We start from the raw sequence: 15,011 nt of genomic DNA, 5'->3' as shown, positions 1-15,011 counted from the left end.
GAAGAAGCTTTAGGCACTCGCGCAAATACTTGTAATAACAACTTTTGCAATTGTTTACATGTTACTGAATATGTAAATATGCTGTTCTTGTTGCATTTACCTAGCGGGTTACCATCAATTGTCCTCAACATGCTGCGTTTCGCGTAAATCTACGTGAATCTAATTTGTGTAATCTATGTTAATATCTTACCTTTTGGCGTAGTGAGTGTGGTAGTAAAAAGCATTACTTAGTGAATTTCACAGCATCAGCGCTGGATACCTGAGGTAATTTTATATAATAGACCTCTGCATTGAGCTTTTCCACTGTCATTTGAAGTGCGCGTGCACTTGATGTTGAAATAGATTTGATTGGCTGTCAATGGTTTATCGTTCATCAGGTGGGGAGAAAACGCTCAGAAAGTGACCCCAACGATATCGCTCGTTGTATCTTTATCCTTATAGTTATGGTGCGAACTCCGCTTTTGTCTTTAATATACAACAATTTTCAAAACTATATTTTTTATAGTTAAAGTTATCGTTATCGTTATAATGTCAACGGCCCTTTACATTTTTTAAATGGTCTATTAAAAGTCACAGTAGATCTGTTCAATAATGTTTGTTTATGTACACTACAATATGGGAACTTCAAACCGTTACTAATAAGGCTGCCTCGATAAGATGAAATAGAAACAAAGGAAAACTGCAGCCTGATAAATTCTGCCTTAACGAAAGATGTTTAACCTGTTTATTTGTAAAGAAAGGAAAATGTCACATGAAGTAAGATCATTATTAAGATTTATCATGAACCTTTTTTCTGTCTGTGATTCTGAACTTTACTTCAGAAGTGTTAATGATGTATTTGTCACAGTGGGAGTGTAAATATGCTAATGATGCTAATGAGTCTGAACCTTATGTTCAGTGTTACCACAGTTTTCACTCTCAGTTCAAGCTTGCGGCTTTTGTTCCTTAAAAATAAACAGCCCATTTTTTTCGCAGAGTTATTCAGCTGTTCACATCGACAGCAACAGTCCACAAAATTATTCAGAGAACATATACAGAAGAATGAACACAGAACATGACGATCAGTTGACAGGCAGTCGATTCTGTGTAGCATTTGGCTGCAGTGGGCTTTCAAAAGACCAACACTGCCCTGAGCACAAAGACATTTACCTTACCTAACATTCAGTAAACACATAGGTTTTAGTTTTTTAAAGGGCCCATATTATGCAAAATCCACTTTTACAAGGTGGTTGGACATTCATTTGGTATGATGACAACATTTTCAAAAACTCCAAAGCTCAACATTTTCTGGATTGTAAAAATCCGCTGAGGATTGAGAAAGTTATGATATTTCTAATATTAGGGGCATCAAACTTTAGTTGAATTGGGCATCGGACCCATGGTAACCATGGTTCTTACAGGACGTTCACTGTAGTCTTTTACTAGATATGTGACTACCAAATTTCAAAAATTACAAATTACAAAATTCCGCTGTATTAGCCCTAAATACACACATGCATCAAAATTCCTATTTTTGCAAGTTTTCTCATAGACACAATCATTTAGGTCTTAAGAGAACGTAAACAGCCAAAAGAGAAAACGCGAGTAACCGTATATTAGATCCGGACTTTGGTCTTAAAGGGGAAGTTACCTAATTTTTGCTCCTGTCTGTCACTCGTGTTAATCAAACAGCATTGAGAGAAAATCTAAATCACTTTTCTACCTTTAAAAAGATTTATACAGCGAATTGTACACGAGTTTGATTCGAGTTGCTCGTTCAGGGTTCATATTCATATTGTATAAGAGCTATGACTGTAAACAGAACAAACTCTGAATTATTTGTTTATGTGTACTGAATAATATGAAATGCACATTTCCGTAACACTGTACAAAAAGGTTGTATTTGTTCACATTTGTAAATGCACTATGAACAAAAAATGTATACAATATATTGTATATAAGCATTTATTAATTCGTGTTTATGTCATTACAGTAATTGATGTTAGTTTGAGGGGCATTAACTAATGTTAACAGTTTAAATTTTGATTAAAAAATGTATTAGTAAATGCTCAAATTAATAAGATGTACAATTAATAAATAATTAATAAAAATATTTAAATAAAAAATACAAATAATTGTACAAATAACTTTTCACAGAAATCAGATCAGAACCAAAAACACTCACTGTCTGTTGTAGCTCATTTGCATTTAAAGGTACAGACATGAAAACAGCACTTTTATGCACCCACCCAAATAGGGTCATTTTGGACATGCTATAATAAATGATCTGTGGGGTATTTTCAACTGAAACTTCACAGACACAATCTAGGCACAGCTTAGACTTTTAGAGCTCTAACTTACACCCGGCGCAATGCGTGACGCAAGTGTCTTTTGCTAGTTTCCACCCTGCGCAATTATCATTTTCACGTTTAGCACCACGTTGTTTAAATAGCAAATGCATTTGCGCCCCCTTTTGCGCCCATGGGCGTTCTGGTCTGAAAACGAGGTGTGTTCGCGCATTGTTGGCGCGTTGCTATTTAGTCAACTAAAATAGACTACGCCATTGACCAACAAAAACCTGCTCTAAAGTCTAAAGTCAATGGCGCAATAAGTTTTTTTGTTAGTTTAAAAGCGCATTAGTAATATGCGCCTATAAACGGGACGACAATGCGGGTTTGCTTATCACATACATGAGTGCGCAGCAGCACAAAAACGCATTTAAATATGAAAGATTAAAGGATTGAATGTAAAAGATTATTATTGAGTCTCTTAGACATAAATGAGGACCGATTATGAGACATTAGAAGGCGCAAAGAGCTGCTTCATCTGTAGCCTGGTAAGAAAATAAATGCTTTGCTTTAAAGCAACAGTAGTTTCCATGTAAAAATGATTTACTGCTCCCCCATGTGGTTGAAAAGCGCAACAGTGCCTGGTATCAGACACTCTTCTGCAGGCAGGGGGAGGGGCGGGGCTGTGTTTCCTACCCTCCACCACCACTTTCAGAGTGTGCTTGTAGCAGCTAGGAGGCTGATCAGGTTGCAGCAACAGTACAATTTGTCCAGTTAAAAGTTGTTCTATCACTGAAATAATTTTAGAGACATTATTTAAAGGTAAAAAAACTACATAGTGTTACTTTAAACAAATGCATCTATTTTTAAATGTTTTTTTAAATGCTCCCTCACGGATTTATTGTATATGATGACTCTGTACCTGTGGATATGGTGAGATGAGAAACATTTTTAAGTAATGCTTAAAAAAAACCTGACGCTGTCCAAGTTCTGAAACGTGCGGAGAGTCGTTTTTAAATTCTTTATCTCCTGTTTGTTACAAATAAAGTATTTTTACAGTACAAACCTTTTCTTACATACTTGTAAATTATTTTTTGATGATATTGGATAGCCATACATTTAAAGCTATTAAAAGCCTGCTTTTTTACTTCTATGACTAAAAGAAAACGGGTTTTAAAGGTTTTAATAAAAAAATAACAATTTCAATACAAGTGAAAAACAACACAATTATTTAAGATTAATCTTAAACTGGGGATCTTCTTCCTCCGCTTAGTTTTTCAGTTTACAAAGTCCGTCATCTAAATAGGGATTAGACATAGCGTCAGCGCAACTGGCTTTTAAAGGGGATGAGAGCTAAGACTCTCATTGGTTTACCAAAATACTCCCATTACTCATTAAAAAAAAGGACCAACCCTTTTAACCCTTCATAAACCATTTTTCCCATCGTTAAATTAGCAAAAGTGGATTCGGACATGCCCATTTAGACGTTGCGCTGTGCGCTTTAGACAATACGCTTAGATCGTTAAAATAGGGCCCAATATATAAGGGTATAAAATGATATTTTGGGGTATACTGTTGCTATGATGTTATGTACTGGGATAAGATTTTCAATTTAAACCACCAGGATTAATTGTATTTTATCACACATTACACTATTCAGGCATTTAGGGCAAATAACATACCCAATTATTTATTATATGATATAAACTCAGCATACAAAACAGTCATAACTTCTTAAAAATGAACTTAAAATATTCCAAGTGTACAGAGGTCAAACGATCGATTTATTTGAAGAAAAGATGCAATAGTGATGACAATCCCCTGTAAATATCAGATCCGGACGTACACCGTTTCAGAAACTGCTGTGATGCTATGGCATCTATGATTATGAAAAGGCATTGACTCTCGTGTGTCTCGTGACCGATTGTATCATTACGTCAGCTAAGAATTTGAAGCGCTATTGGCTCTTGTGACCGACTACAACATGCTGGTTTATGTTTGAATGAGATCTGACTGTGCGTTTTGATCACAGAGTTCTTCATATAAAGTAATCGTATGGCTTTACTTCACAAGGTTGGCAACGCGAATGGTTTGAAAAAACTTAAAACTTTTATACTGTTTACCTGACTGTACTTTTACGTGCGTGTTGTGTTTTATATGGTTGAGAAGTGGTTGGGTTTAGGGTAAGGGTGAGGGTGGGGGTGGGGTTAGATGCTCCAAAATATCTTTAAAACCATAAATGTTTATGAAACCGTTTCTACATTTACAAATTCATAAAATTAAATGTGTCTAATCTGATGTATAAGGCAAAAAACTTAAAACGTAACAACAGGTTGTATTTATAAGCTACTGATGCTAGAGGACACTAATGCCTTAATACGTCACTCTACATCGTAATAAGGTGCTTGCACTAACAACCTATGAGGTCGTTATTTTTGGAGGACAGTCCATTTACAAAACACTACATTGCAAATATTTTTCATCATAATATAAAGTCTTCAATTGTTTTGTGACATCAAAACTGCTATGAGATATGATCTTTTTTAGGGCGACCTGAACATTTCTTATTTCTTTGTTTGTTGCTCATGCGGTAGTTATCGCTACATATTTAAGGGCGGTTTGTCTCTCTGTTTCAATTTTACATCTGCAGTGGCTCATTTTTTTGTTTCGGTACAGTGACTTATTTCCCCATTGGCCCTGATCCGTAATCCGTCCTCCATGATTGGGTTCAAGTGTAGCTGCCACAAAAAATGCTGAGTTCACCACTGCCCGCGGTCAAGAAACGACTAACAAGAGCTGGGGTTCCCAAAAGCCCCCATTCAATTCAAACACGACCTTGGTGACATAGCACCCATGGTCAAAAAATAAAAAAACATCTTTAAATATAAATAAAACATATGCCTGAAATGCAATGGATCAGATATTTTTTTTTTTTATCTTCAAAACTGTTCTTTACTGTATTATGATTGTGTCCTCATCTAACCACACAATTGTCATAATGGGTAATGCAGAGCACTTTAAAGACATGCCTTCATTTTTCCAAACCCTCAGACACTTCATGTCTTAAATGCAACAATTTTGTTATGAAGGAAGATTGTATTTAAACAGATTGGAGTGCTGAAGAAATGAGCTACATGCTGTTTTGCTTCCTACTGACAGTCTTGTTAACGTGTGCTTTGATTTGTTGTCTGTCAGCTCTTGAGTGCCAGGTGACATCTCATCTTATCCTGACAGAAGTTCAGTTAGGGAATTTAATGCCTCTTCTCTGATTTGATGTTCTAATCAAAATGTCTTTGGGACAAGCAATATTTCTTGTCGAGTGCGTTTTATTTTGAGCTTGCTTGGTAATGTAATGAGCAGGAAGTCACAAGCTTGAAACACAATTTTTTAATTTGTAAAGCTCACTGTAGTAGATTATCACACTTTTACAGATTGGGTGTGAAATCGTTCCTGGATTCTGATGTGGTTGAATGTTAGCCGTTGTGTTGCTGGAATCTGCTGTCTTGAGTTAAAGGAATAGTTCACCCTGAAATGAAAATAAGCCCCTATTGTATTTACCCTCAAGCCATACTAAGTGTAGGTATATATTACTTTATTATTTTGGCCGAACACAGTCCGAGTTATATTAAAGGGCCAATATAATGCCTATTTTTACTAGATGTAATGTAAGTCTTAGGTGTGCCTAGATCATGTCTGTGAAGTTTCAGCTGAAAATAGCCCACAGATCATTTATTATAGCACGTCCAAAATGACCCTATTTAGATTTGTGTGTTGTTTTCTTGTCTGTACCTTTAAATGCAAATGAGCCACAGCTCCTCACTCCCTTACCAACAAACAGTGAGTGCTTTCAGTTTAACAACAGATCTGATTCCTGTGAATAAAGTCTGATACCATAGTATATTTATGTTCATTGGTGCTACGATGTGCTAACAAGCACATTTTTTGGAGTTAAAATTAACCAGTCAGTCAGTGGCTGTGGGCAGGGCTTTGTTTGTGTGATGTCACATTAACAAGAAAATTAAAACAGCATGAGACTGCTTTGGTTTAATGGGGATTAAAAAAGAAGGATAATGCCCCATTATTAAAGGATTAGTCCATTTTCTTAAAAAAAATCCAGATAGTTTACTCACCACCATGTCATACAAAATGTTGATGTCTTTCTTTGTTCAGTCGAGAAGAAATTATGTTTTTTGAGGAAAACATTCCAGGATTTTTCTCATTTTAATGGACTTTAATAGACCCCAACACTTAACACTTAACAGTTTTTTTCAACGGAGTATCAAAGGACTCTAAAAGATCCCAAACGAGGCATAAGGGTCTTATCCAGCAAAACGATTGTCATTTTTGACAAGGAAAATTAAATATGTGCACTTTTAAACCACAACTTCTCGTCTATCTCCGGTCCTGTGATGCGCCAGTGTGACCTCACGTAATTGGGTAATGACGTAGAAAGGTCACGTGTTACATATGTGAAATGCGCATTTTAAACAATAAACTGACTAGGGATGCTCATATCAGTTAATTTTCCCGACCGACAACCGTAGCTTCTAAACCGAACATTAACCGTTAACTTATAAGATTTTAATATGAAATTGTCATTGAGTAAAAATACAGTTGACGGTTGTCTGTAAACTAGTAAAAACAAAACATTTAATTTGAACGTGCAAACAGCAGCGACAGATCAACAACAGAACCAGGATTCATACATTATCAGATATTCACGCAACATTACCTTATTAAAAAGCACGCGGTCGGTCCAGAGGATTAATATCCAAAGGGCAGATTGTCTCCGTTTCATCTACCACAGTGGTCATTTCTAAAGCAGGACACTTTTCAGAAAGTTTTGGTTTTGCGTCGTCTTTCTCCGTTTGTGCAAAAAGAGAGATGTTTATGGTAAGGGTCAGAGGCCATCAGCGAACGTCTGTCCGGATGTGCGCGAGACGGACCGCGTCATCTTCCGCGGACACGCGCGCGTCTCCGTTCAGCTTCCAAACACGCATACAAATGATTTCTCATACAAATGATTACTTTATCAGACCGTCAGGGCAGCAATCATTTGTGTCATTTACAGGACATTCACAAATTAAAGATAGAAAAGTGGCGAAATGTGTGTCGGCTCATGACGACACGCACCATGTATTAACAAATATTTTTTATTTTAACTGATAATGTTAATTGGTCATAAATTCTTACCTTTGGTTAACGGTTAAACGGTCAATGTGAACATCCCTAAAACAGACACAAAGACATTAATTAGTATCATTAAACATACAACAACGTCGGAACGGTCCTCTTTCCCCACACTTGTAAACACTGGGGCATAGTTTCGTATACATTATCCGTGACCGCTTGACCTGATGATGTATTGCGTGAGGTCACGCTGGCGCATCACAGGACCGGAGATAGACGAGAAGTTGTGGTTTAAAAGTGCATATTTTTTATTTTTCTTGTCAAAAATGACAATCGTTTCGCTAGATAAGACTCTTATTCCTCGTTTGGGATTGTTTAGAGTCCTTTGAAACTCCGTAAAAAACTGTTAAGTGTTGAGTTAAGGGTTAAGTGTTGGGGTCCATTAAAGTCCATTATTAATTATGAAAAAAATCATGGAGTGTTTTCTTTAAAAACTGAACAAAGAAAGACATCAACATTTTGGATGACATGGTGGTGAATAAATTATCTGGATTTTTTTTAAAGAAAATTTACTAATCCTTTAAAGCTCTAAAACATGCATCCGTCCATCAAAACTAATACACACAGTTTATTAATCATAGAGTGATAAGGTTTTGTTCTAATTTCAATTTTTGATTGAACTATTCTCTTCATCATTAAACAATTTTATGATAATGAAAATCCATTGTACAACATTTATATCTGAATCACAGATCTGTTGATCTGTGTGTGCTATATGATACATTGATGAATTTTCACCAAAATATCTCCTTTTAAAAAATTAAGCAGGGTGGGCTGCAGAAGAAAACGTGTCATTTATGTAAGAATTAATTGACCACAGACTGTTGAATTATTTGAGAATAATGCACACCCAAGATGGCAAAGTGACAATGCCATTTAGAATACACACACACACACCATTATATTTGTTTTTGCAATGGCACAGTGATCATATATATATATTTTTTTAGAACACAACCAAAAAATACATTACATTTATATGGGCAATATATATATATATATAAATATAAACATAATGCCCCATTCAACCGCTCCATGAATCCCAGTCATTAATGGGGCATCTATGTATATAGTTGTTGAGACACGTTGTTGAAACACGTGTGCTTGCCTCTGCTTCTTTCATTAATACGCATTGGAGACTGAGTTTTTATACAGTAAGCATGATGTGACTGTTAGGGGTGTAAGTAAATGTCAGTGAACCTACTAAAATATCTTGTCCAAAATTAGATCTTGCCTGACAACATTTTTAGTGGGTTTATTCTGTGTTCTCTACAGCTATGATACATCTAAAGTGGTCAGTGGAAAGTTCAAACCCACAGAAGGTAAACCAAAAGCCATATTGTACATAATTGAGCAAGAGACATAAGCAAAGTTCGATCTGTGACTTTATCATCAGTCTGTGTACTGCAAGTTTTGACCTTGTTATTTGTAATTGTAATATTAGATAATACAACCCCAAATCAGAAAAAGTTGGGACACTGTAGAAATTGTGAGTAAAAAAGGAATGGAATAATTTACAAATCTCATAAACTTATATTTTATTCACAATAGAATATAGATAACATATCAAATGTTGAAAGTGAGATATTTTGAAATGTCATGCCAAATATTAGCTCATTTTGGATTTCATGAGAGCTACACATTCCAAAAAAAGTTGGGACAGGTAGCAATAAGAGGCCGGAAAAGTTAAATGTACATATAAAGGAACAGGTGGAGGAGGACCAATGTTTAGGAATAGAAATGTTGTCCTATTCTTGTCTAATACAGACTTCTAGTTGCTCAACTGTCTTAGGTCTTCTTTGTCGCATCTTCCTCTTTATGATGCACCGAATGTTTTCTGTGGGTGAAAGATCTGGACTGCAGGCTGGCCATTTCAGTACTCAGATCCTTCTTCTACGCAGTCTTGTTGTTGTAATTGATGCAGTATGTGGTCTGGCATTATCATGTTGGAAAATGCAAGGTCTTCCCTGAAAGAGACGACGTCTGAATGGGATCATATGTATCTAGAACTTGGATAAACCTTTCAGCATTGATGGTGCCTTTCCAGATGTGTAAGCTGCCCATGCCACACGCACTCATGCAACCCCAAACCATCAGAGATGCAGGCTTCTGAAATGAGCGCTAATAACAATTTGGGTTGTCATTGTCCTCTTTAGTCCGGATGAAATGCCGTCACAGTTTTCCAAAAAGAACTTCAAATTTTTATTCATTGGACCACAGAACAGTTTTTCACTTTGCTAAAGTCCTTTTTAAATGAGCCTTGGCCCAGAGAAAATGCCTGCGCTTTTGGGTCATGTTTAGATAAGGCTTCTTTTTTGACCCATAGAGTTTTAGCTGGCAACAGCGAATGACACGGTGGATTGTGTTCACTGACAATGTTTTCTGGAAGTATTCCTGAGCCCATGTTATGATTTCCATTACAGTAGCATTCCTGTATGTGATGCAGTGCCGTCTAAGAGCCCGAAGATCACCGGCATCCAGTATGGTTTTCCAGCCTTTACCCTTACGCACAGAGATTGTTCCAGATTCTTTGAATCTTAAGATGATATAATGCACTGTAGATGATGATAACTTCAAACTCTTTGCAATTTTTCTCTGAGAAACTCAGAAAACTATTTTTCACCGCAGCATTGGGGAAATTGGTGATTCTCTGCCCATCTTGACCTCTGAGAGACACTGCCATTCTGAGAGGCTCTTTTTATACCCAATCATGTTGCCAATTGACCTTATAAGTTGCAAATTGGCTGTTCCTTATATGTATATTTACATTTTCTGGCCTCTTATTGCTACCTGTCCCAACTTTTTTTGGAATGTGTAGCTCTCAAGAAATCCAAAATAAGCCAATATTTGGCATGACATTTCAAAATGTCTCACTTTCAACATTTGATATGTTATCTAGATTCTACTGTGAATAAAATATAAGTTTATGAGATTTGTAAATTATTCCATTCCTTTTTTACTCACAATTTCTACAGTGTCCCAACTTTTTCTGATTTGGGGTTGTATTTTGTTTCCGTGCTTGTTTAATTATCATATTCAGTACTTTATCTTCACTAATAAAACTAATCATTAACTGAATAATTTGCATTTAGAATAGAAATAATGGTTGACCATATTATTGTTGTGTGACTGACACCTAATTTTGGTTTAATCTACCAAGTAGATCCAAGGGTCCAAGGTTAAAGGAGTAGGGGTTGACCGATTATCGATCTGGCCGATTATCGACGTCGATATTAAGCATTTTGCCGATCATCGACATCGGCCATTTTAAAAGCCGATTTGCCGATAAAGTAATATAATTTTAAAATGCGCTATTTTGGCTCTGACGCAGCCATGGATTTAGTAAGAGCCGTCAGAAAAGGGAACAGGGCACTCTATTCAGTTGCCTACAGCAATGCCCGCCTACCGCCCATCTGATTTGTTGGGAGTCACGAGTCTGGCCAATCAGCGCAGGGGGCTGAAGACACAGCCAAATGCACTTGCTAACTCGAGCTGCTTTGCAATGATTTCTCTCTGCAAGTTGACACTGCAATACAAGAGTTTAACATGCATTTCAGGCAGTTGACAGTGCTGGCATTTGCACTTCATTGTTAGTCATGTCATTTTAAAAATACAAGCCATTTTAAAGCAAAAATAACTTGAGCACTTCGGTCTTCACTCAGTGCGCTCTTATGCACGCGCACACAGCCGCCTCGTCTCAAGCTGCTCAAGTAATAAGAAACAGATCAAGTTATTTTTTGTGACTTATTTATTACACATAAATGTTCATATACACACTTAAATGCCTGTCTTGGCGACGTATATACTTAAAGGAATAGTCTACCCTTTTGCCATATTAAACTATGTTATTACCTCAACTTAGACGAATTAATACATATCTATATTTTTTCAATGCGTGCACTGTACAGCGCGTTGTGAATGTGTTAGCATTTAGCCTAGACCCATTCATACCTATGGTACCAAACAGGGAAGCCACCAAACACTTGTTTTCCCTATTTAAAGACTGTTACATGAGGAGTTATACCAGTAAGTATGGTGCCACAAAATAAAACATTTTTTTGGTACCATAGGAATGAATGGGGCTAGGCTAAATGCTAACACATTCACAACGCGCTGTACAGGGCACGCATTGAAAAAGATAGGTATGTATTAATTCGTCTAGGTTGAGGTAATAACATAGTTTAATATGGCAAAAGGGTAGACTATTCCTTTAAGGAATAGGCTATTGACCAACTAATTGTGCCTATAATATGGTATTGATGGTAGTTTTATGAAAACATTTGCGTCTTTTTAAAAACATACACAATGAAGCTTTTAAGTCAATTACATTATTTACACCTATTATATAATACAAATTATTAAGTTAACCATTATATCCAGATAATTCATCCATTGATGTGCAACATGATTAACTGAATTGTTCTAATTTTGTATGCAATTATAAAATCATCAGAAAATAATTAATATATTTAATTCAATAAATTTTTATGTATATATAGTTTATTGGTGCTTCCTGCTCTTTTTTATTAATTATTATCAATATGATTTTTATAATTAACATTTCTTAGAGTCAGAATTAAAAATGTTTCAAAGCATTGAGAGTTTTTGTCAGAGCCTGAGTCTTAATTTTGACATTAATTTTAATTTTTACACCAGACATATTGGTTCAAAATATCGGTTATCGGTCTACTTGATCAGTAATAATTGCTATCAGCATCGGCTCTGAAAAAACCACATATCGGTCGACCTCTATAAAGGAGTTAAAATCCTATAAAATAAATCGGTAACACTTTACAATAAGGTTCATGAGTTAACAGTAGTTAATGTATTAACTAACATGAACAATCCATGAGTAATACACTTGTTACAGTATTTATGCATCTTTGTTAATGTTAGTTAATAGAAATAAAGCCTTTAATTGTTTGTTCATGTTAGTTCACTGTGCATTAACTAACATTAACAAGATTTTGATTAAGTATTAGTAATTGTTGAAATTAACATTAACAAAGATAAAAAAATGCTGTATAAGAGCAGTTCTTTATTAGTTCATGTTAACTAATGTAAACTAATAAACCTTACTGTAAAGTGTTACCAATAAATCCTATCTTAATGAGCTTCTGCATCCAAACTTTTTGTGAAATAAATAAATATACTTTTAGTTTGCTACAAGATACCTGAATTCAATGTTTAGCATTAACAGTTAAAACCATTTAGCTTTATAATCTGAGATATTCTTCTCGTTTTTTTTTTGTTGTAAAACCCATGTTTTAATGGTTCAGGTTGAACTTGGATTGTGTACACATACAATACAATACCATGGTATTGGCAGTTTGAGGTTTTCAATTTGTCCAAACCTTCAGATGTATCTTCATGAATCCTCTGACAGCTATGGTCAGTGCTGGATTTGCTGGAAATGAAAGCTTGAGCGAAATTCAGACTTTCATTTATCTTTTATAATTCTGTAGTATTAACAAGTTCAGTACTCACAATCATATGGCGGGACTCTCATTTATCAGTAAATGATGGAGAAACTTTAATAGAAAGACATTTATTCTAAATGAAATCTAAATGGCACAAATTCATTAAAATATTACTGCATTTTCTTAAAATTTTTTTATTTTTTACTCACCCCCATGTCATCCAACATGTTGATGTTTTTCTTTGTTCAGTTGAGGAGAAATTAAGTTTTTTAAGAAAAACATTCCAGGATTTTTCTCTACTTTATAGACTTCATTGGACCTCAACAGTTTACAGTTTTAATGCAGTTTAAATTGCAGTTTCAATGTAGCTTCAAAGGGCTCTAAACGATCTCAAACGAGGCATACGGGTCTTATCTAGCAAATCTATTCTCATTTTTGGCAAGAAAAATAAAAAATATGCACTTTTAAACCTTCTCGTCTTGTCACCAGGGCGACCTCACGTAATGCATAAGCACGTTGAAAGTAAATTATCCTGATTTTTTTTTTTAAATGGAGTAATCCTTTAATGCAAGTCATATGACTAAATTTAATGACCAACAAAAGCTCAACAAGTGTGCATGTATCACCCCTGTTGTGCTTTTCAGTACCTATGCAATGTTTTATGTTTGAATACACAGAAATGCTAATGAGAACTCATTCCCTTGTAAATTGCCTAAATGTTCACCTCCCTCCTGTACACTAATGTGATTCCTAAAGAGACATTATGAGGTTTATAATGTGACCATCTCAGACTGAATCTGTGATGAGAACGATACAGGGAATGCTTTGAAACAGTGACATCATCATCATCATCATCAGTGCCATCCGTGAAGGAGGATTCCGTTTATAACAGGATTGATTTTTCTCCCTTCGATTGGATATCACACTTCGTTGTGATATTTACGGCACGAGCAGAAACCGATGAGAAATGATACAGATGAAACAAGAGGAATACAGATTAGCATTCCTGAGCAAACGGGTGCCAGTGAGAATCCTGAATCCAATATCCAGTTCCACGTTTTGCTGCCAACTAGCGGAGCGGCAGAAGATGCCGAGATCGCTGCAGAGGAGCTCTAAACGCACAGCTTAACACCAGCGCTGGGGAGATCGGCTCCTCTCCACTCCTCTGCTCTTGGGGAGGCGACGGGAAAAGAGAGAAAGGAGAGAGGGGGGATCGGAAAAACGGGCAAAGGCAGAGAATAGCTGCTTTTTCCCCGGGCTGGTTGGATCGGGATTATCAGCCTGTGTGTGTGATTTCTCTCTCTTATTACTGTCATCTGGGTTGCTGGGATGGAGAATCATATGTGATGTCTCCTGTACAGAGGTAAGACCGCAGCGCTGAATGACCAGTTGCTTTAGGAAATGAATGAAGATGTCGAGTCAATGAAGTGGATGGGATGTGTTAAAGGTGCTGTAATCAAGAAACGTTGTTTTTCGGTTTGGCGCTGGCGTCAACCACCGTGGTTCTGTATGTAGTGTGGCTCGTGTGAAAATTTATGACCATCTTCGTTTATCTATGTGTGTGTGTGTGTGTGTGTGTGTGTGTGTGTGTGGATGCTGAATTCAGGTACAGGTGTCCTTAAAATACGATATAACTGAAAGCGTTAACGTCTCCTTCAGTGTGAAAGGCACAGGTTGTCCCTATCTGTCTATTTCTGAATGATCATGAATGGAGAGGCCAAAAGAGAATCGAACATGAACGTTGCCTAGCAATAATGCAGCCTTCTCCGAGTGGAGAAATGTGATTTTCTGCTTTGCCGCCTGATGGTGAGGCATCCATCACGCGATGACACACACCAGCAGCTACGTCGGGCACATCGAGTTCCTGCGTGTTTGCGTGCAGTGAGTTAGGAAGCAGACGAGGGGAGAGAGATTCCCTTTGGTTCCCTGTCCACGTTTGCTTTGAGACTCTAGATTGAGAGGTCATGTGGTTGAGATTCATTCATTCCATGCTTCCCTCGTAACGTCTGCAGCTCAATCAAAAGTCTCCAGACTGCAGAGGCGCTGAGCACCTCTCAAACACTCCAGCATGTGTGTGTGTTAGCGTGAATAAGACTGTGTGCTGGTGTGAACGAGATTTGGTGTGCAAAAGCAA

The 15,011-nt window shown here is 36.6% G+C and overlaps 1 protein-coding gene across 4 annotated transcripts in view; it reads left to right on the top strand.

Annotated features, from left to right (window-relative positions):
* The first annotated feature begins 13,742 nt into the window (after window positions 1–13,742).
* The window catches only part of dlgap2b (discs, large (Drosophila) homolog-associated protein 2b), a 171,473-nt gene continuing 170,204 nt past the window's right edge, over window positions 13,743–15,011 (top strand). For 2 of the 4 annotated variants that reach the window (XM_065268747.1, XM_065268746.1), the window contains exon 1: window positions 13,757–14,240. The gene's annotated coding sequence lies outside the window, so the exon portion shown is untranslated. Of the gene's footprint in view, window positions 14,241–15,011 lie in introns of all 4 variants that reach the window. The other 2 variants (XM_065268748.1, XM_065268750.2) reach the window with 2 other exon arrangements.

Source organism: Paramisgurnus dabryanus, chromosome 12 (assembly GCF_030506205.2).
Source record: "Paramisgurnus dabryanus chromosome 12, PD_genome_1.1, whole genome shotgun sequence".
Lineage (NCBI taxonomy): Eukaryota > Metazoa > Chordata > Actinopteri > Cypriniformes > Cobitidae > Paramisgurnus > Paramisgurnus dabryanus.
This window is presented reverse-complemented; position numbering and strand designations above follow the sequence as displayed.